Here is a 6,698-nt window from a genome sequence, read left to right as displayed (position 1 = left end):
TGGCAGAAAGGCAATATAAGCAGAGAAACGGAATCTCTAAGATGAATTAAAAAATGCTGGAGATCAACAACACTGTAACAGAAATAAAGAATAACTTTGATGGGCTCATTAGTAGACTGAGCATGGCACAGAAAGAATCTCTACCTTGAGAATATGTCAATAGAAAACTTCCAAAACAGAAAAAAAAGAAAAAAGACTGAGAAAAAAAGAACAGAATATTCCAAGACTGTGGGACAAACATAAAAGGTGTAACATACACATAATGGGAACGAAAGACATAAAATAAATATTTGAAGAAATAATGACTGAGAATTTCCCCCAATCAAGGTCAGACACCAAACTAAAGATCAAGAACATTACAGAACACCAAGTAGGGTAAATGCAAAAAAAAAAAAAAAAAAGAAACCCACAAACAAACAAAAAACACTACAACTAAGCATATCATATTCAAACTGCAGAAAATCTAAGATAAAGAAAAAATCTTGGGAGAAGCCAAAGGGGAAAAACATCTTACCCATAAAGGAGCAAAGATAATAATCATATCCAATTTCTCCTCAGAAACCATGCAACCAAGAAAAGCAAAGTGAAATATTTAAAGTTTTGAGAGAAAAAACAGCCTAGAATTACATATCCTGTGAAATTATCCTTTAAAAGTGAGAGATAAATGAAATCTTTCTCAGATAAACAAAATTTGGAGGAATTTGTTGCCAGTGGACCTGCCTTGCAGAAAATGTCAAAAGAAGTCCTTTAGAGAGAAAAAAAATTATAGAGTTCAGAAATTTGGATGTACATAAAGAAAGGAAGAGCATTGAAGAAGGAATAAGTGAAGATAAAATAAGAACTTTTCTTTTTTATTCTTAATTGATGTGACGGGTAACAGTTTGTTCAAAATAATAATGGCAATATATTAGAAAATATATACAAATATGTGTTATGTATAAGTGAAATGAATGACAGCAATGACACAAGGAAAAGGAGGAAAGAATTAGAAATATCTTGTTATTATAATGTACTACTTGTGAAGCAGTGTAGTGTTAGTTATTGAAAATGAACTTGGATTACTTGTAAATGTATTTTGCAAACTCTACAGCAATCATTAAAAAAAAGAAAAGAAAAGTATAATTGGTGTGAAAAGAAAAGAGAAAATAAAAGTATATAAAATACTCAATTAAAACCTGAAAAGGAACACAAAGAGTGGAAAACAAAATAGGAACAAAGAACAAGAGCAATGAATAGAGCATAGTAACAAATATGGTTGTAATTAATTCAACTATATCAGTAATCACTTCAAATATCAATGTTCCTAATACACCAATGAAAAAATAAAGATTGCCAGAGTGGGTCAAAAGACAAGGCCCAACTATATATTGTCTACAGGAAATCCTCTTTAAACATAAAGAAACATATAGGTTAAAAGGAGAGACGGCGAAAGATATACCATGTGAACACTAATCAAAAGAAACCTAGAGTAGCTATATTAATTTCAGATAAAGCATACTTCAGAGCAAAGAAAGCTATCAGGGATAAAAAAAGGGTATTACATAATGATAAAAGGGGTCAATTCTCCAAAAAATATAACAATTCTTTATATGTATGTGCCTAACAACAAAGTGTCAAAATACATGAGGCAAAAACTAATAGAACTGCAAGGAGAAATAGATGAATTCACTACTATAGCTGGAAATGTCACCCTATATCAGAAATGTACAGATCCATTAGTCAGAAAATCAATAAAGATATAGTTGAACTCAACAGCATCCTCGATCAACTAGATATCATTGACATCTACAGACTATTTCATTTAACAATAGCAAAATACACATTCTTCTCAAGCTTATATGGAACATCACGAAGATAGACCACATTCTGAGTCATAAAAAGCCCTTGGAGATTAAACAACACACTTCTAAACAACATGAGTCAAAGAGGAAATCTCTAGAAAAATTAAGAAATATTTTGAACTAAATGAAAATGAGAATACAATGTGTCAGAATTAGTGAGATGCAGTGAAAGCAGGGCTTAGAGGGAAACTTACAGTATTGAATGTATATATTAGAAAAGAAGAAAGATCTAAAATTAACCATCCAAGCTTCTACCTTAGGGAACTAGAAAAGAAGAACAAATTAAATCCAAAGTAAGCAAAAGAAAAGAAATAATGTAAATCAGAAATCAATGAATTTGAAAACAGGAAATAAATAGAAAAAAATCAACAAATCCAAATGCTTGGTCTTTGAAAAGATCAATAACATTGATAAGCTTCTAGACAGACTAAGAAAAAAAGGGAGAAAGAAAATACAAATTACTAATATCAGAAATGAAAGAAGTAACATCACTACAGATCTCATGGACATTAAAAGAATAATCAATAAATATGACGAACAGCTCTCAGCCCACAAAATTGATAACGTAGATAAAATGGACCAACTTCTGAAAAAACACCATCTGTCAAATTCACACAAGAAGAAATAGACAATCTGAATATGTCTATATCCATTAAAGAAACTGTATCAATAATTAACAACCTTCCAAAACAGAAAGCACCCTACGTGTTCACTGGTGAATTCTACCAAATATTTAAGGAAGAAACTACATCAATTTTCTATAATCTCTCTCAGAAGATAGAGGGAGAGGAAATATTTCCTAACTCATTCTATGAAGCCAGAATTATCCTAAATCAAACCCCAAAAAAGATATTACAAAAAAAACTTACAGATCAATATTTCTCATAAATATAGATGCAAAAATCCTCAACAAAATATTATCAAATAAAATCCAACAATGTATAAAAAGAATTATACAACACGACTAAGTAGGATTTGTCCCAGTTATGCTAGGTGGGTTCAACATTTGAAAATCAATGTTATCATCACGTCAAAAGGCTACAGAAGAAAAATCACATTGTCATATCAACAGATACAGAAAAACCATTTGACAAAATCCAGCACCCATCCAAGATAAAAACCATCAATATCTTTCTCAATTTGATAAAGGATATCTGTAAAAATCCTACACCTAACATCATACTTAATGTGAGAAACTTGATGATCAGGAATAAGGCAAGGATATCCCCTCATCACTGCTTTTCAACATCATACTGGAAATTCTAGTTAATGTAATTATGCACTGTGCAATTATGGATGGGAAATAAAAGATGTACATATTGGGAAGGATAAAACTATATTTATTCACAGATGAGGTAATCATATATATATAGAAAGCTCGAAAGAATCAATAAAAACATTCCTAGAACCAATACGCAATTATTGCAAGGTTGAAGGATTCAAGGTTAATATACAAAAATCAATCACTTCCCAATAAGCTATCAAAGAACAAGTAGAATTTGAAATTTAAAATAGAAACTATTTATTAATATATCAGCATCCAAAAATGAAATACTTAGGTATAAATTCAACCAAAGTTTAGATAATTTTCCTGAGAAAAAGTAAAAAACTCTACTGAAAAAAGTCCAAGAACTAAATACAGTCAACCTTCCATATCCACATGTTCCACATCCACAGATTCTACCAACTATGGTTCAAAAATATCTAAAAAAGAATTCCAGAAAGTTCCAAAAAGCAAAACTTGAATATGCTACACTGGCAACTATTTACATATCATCTACATTGTATTTACAACTATTTACCTTGCACTTATATTGTATTTAGTATAAGTAATCTAGAAATGATTTAAAGTAAACAGGAGGATGTGTGTAGGGTATATGCAAATACTACACCTTTTTAAGGGACTTGAGTATACCCCAAATCCATGGATTTTGGTATATTGGAACCAATCCCAAACAGATACCATGGGACAACTCTATATGGAGAGATATTCCATGTTCATGGATAGGAAAATTCAATATTGTAAAGATGTCAGTTCTTCCCAACTTGATATACAGATTCAATGTAATCCAAATCAAATCTCAGCAAATTATTTTGTGGATATCAACAAACTGTTTCTAAAGTTTATATGGAAAGGCAAAAGACCCAAAACAGTCAACATGATATCGAAGGAGAAGAACATAGTTGAACAGGCACTACCCAACATCAAGACTTACTATAAAGGTACAGTAATCAAGAAAGTGTGGTAATGGCAAAAGAATAGACAAATAGATCAGAACAGAGACCCCCAGAAATAGACCCACATACATATAGTAGACTGATCTTTGACAAAGCAGCAAACTCAATAAGATGCAGTAAAGACAGTCTTCAACAACTGGTATTGGAACATTTAGAAATTTGCATTAAAAAAAAAAAAAAAAACTAAACTGCTGGCCCTGAACCAAGATGGCGGAGTAGAAGCACGTGCTCTCACTCCCTCTTGTGAGAACACCAGAATCACAACTAGCTGCTGGACAATCATTGATGAGGACACTGGAGCTCACCTAAAAAGATACCCCACATCCAAAGACAAAGGAGAAGCCACAATGAGATGGTAGGAAGGGTGCAATCACAGTAAAATCAAATCCCATAACTGCTGGGCGGGTGACTCACAGGCTGGAGAACACTTATATTACAGAAGTCCACCCACTGGAGTGAAGGTTCTGAGCCCCACGTCAGGCTTCCCAACCTGGGGGTCCAGCAATGGGAGGAGGAACTCCTAGAGAATCAGACTGTGAAGGCTAGTGGGATTTGATTGCAGGACTTCAACAGGACTAGGGGAAACAGAGACTCCACTCTTGGAGGGCACACACAAAGTAGAGTGCGCATCGGGACCCAGGGGAAGGAGCAGTGACCCCAAAGGAGACTGAACCAGACCTACCTGATAGTGCTGGACGGTCTCCTGCAGAGGCGGGGGGTGGTGGTGGCTCACCGTGGGGACAAGGACACTGGCAGCAGAAGTTCCGGGAAGTACTCTTTGGCATGAGCCCTCCCAGAATCTGCCATTAGCCCCACCAAAGAGCCCAGGTAGGCTCCAGTGTTGGGCTGCCTCAGGCCAAACAACCAACAGGGGGGGAACCCAGCCCCACCCCTGAGTAGTCAAGTGGATTAAAGTTTTACGGAGCTCTTCCCACCAGAGTAACAGTCAGCTCTACCCACCACCAGTCCCTCCCATCAGGAAACTTGTGCAAGCCTCTTAGATAGCCACATCCACCAGAGGGCAGACAGCAGAAGCAAGAAGAACTACAATCCTGCAGCCTGTGGGAAAAAAACCACATTCACAGAAAGATAGACAAGATGAAAAGGCAGAGGGTTATGTACCAGATGAAGGAAAAAGATAAAACCCCAGAAAAACAACTAAATGAAGTGGAGATAGGAAACCTTCCAGAAAAAGAACTCAGAATAATGATAGTGAAGATGATCCAGGACCTCAGAAAAAGAATGGAGGCAAATATCGAGAAGATGCAAGAAATGTTTAACAAAGACCTAGGAGAATTAAAGAACAAACAAACACAGATGAACAATACAATAACTGAAATGAAAACTACACTAGAAGGAATCGATAGCAGAATAACTGAGGCACAAGAACAGATAAGTGACCTGGAAGACAGAATGGTGGTATTCACTGCTGCAGAACAGAATAAAAAAAAAAAAAAAAAAACAAATGAAAAGAAATGAAGACAGCCTAAGAGACCTCTGGGACAACATTAAATGCAACAACATTCGCATTATAGGGGTCCCAGAGGGAGACGAGAGAGAGAAAGGACCAGAGAAAATATTTGAAGAGATTATAGTCGAAAACTTCCCTAACATGGGAAAGGAAATAGCCACCCAAGTCCAGGAAGCGCAGAGAGTCCCATACAGGATAAACCCAAGGAGAAACACACCGAGACACAGATAGTAATCAAAGTGGCAAAAATTAAAGACAAAGAAAAATTATTGAAAGCAGCAAGGGAAAAAGGACAAATAACATACAAGGGAACTCCCATAAGGTTAACAGCTGATTTCTCAGCAGAAACTCTACAAGCCAGAAGGGAGTGGCATGATATACTTAAAGTGATGAAAGGGAAGAACATACAACCAAGATTACTCTACCCGGCAAGGATCACATTCAGATTGGATGGAGAAATCAAAAGCATAACAGAGAAGCCAAAGCTAAGAGAATTCAGCACCACCAGACCAGCTCTGCAACAAATGCTAAAGGAACTTCTCTAAGTGGGAAACACAAGAGAAGAAAAGGACCTACAAAAACACACCAAAAACAATTAAGAAAATGGTAATAGGAACATACATATCGATAATGACCTTAAACGTGAATGGATTAAATGCTCCAAACAAAAGACACAGGCTCGCTGAATGGATACAAAAACAAGACCCATATATATGCTGTCTACAAGAGACCCACTTCAAATCTACGGACACATACAGACTGAAAGTGAGGGGATGGAAAAAGATATTCCATGCAAATGGAAATCAAAAGAAAGCTGGAGTCTTTTTTAAATAGACTTTAAAATAAAGAATGTTACAAGACAAAAGAAAGGACACTACATAATGATCAAGGGATCAATCAAAGAAGAAGATATAACAATTATAGCTGTACATGCACCCAACATAGGAGCACCTCAAATATAAGGCAACAGCTAACAGCTATAAAAGAGGAAATCGACAGTAACACAATAATAGTGAGGGACTTTAACACCTCACTTACACCAATGGACAGATCATCCAAAATGAAAATAAATAAGGAAACAGAAGCTTTAAATGACACAATAGACCAGATAGATTTAATTGATATTTATAGGACATTCCATCCAAAAA

Source organism: Eschrichtius robustus, chromosome 11, assembly GCF_028021215.1.
Source record: "Eschrichtius robustus isolate mEscRob2 chromosome 11, mEscRob2.pri, whole genome shotgun sequence".
Taxonomy (NCBI): Eukaryota; Metazoa; Chordata; class Mammalia; order Artiodactyla; family Eschrichtiidae; genus Eschrichtius; species Eschrichtius robustus.
This window is presented reverse-complemented; position numbering follows the sequence as displayed.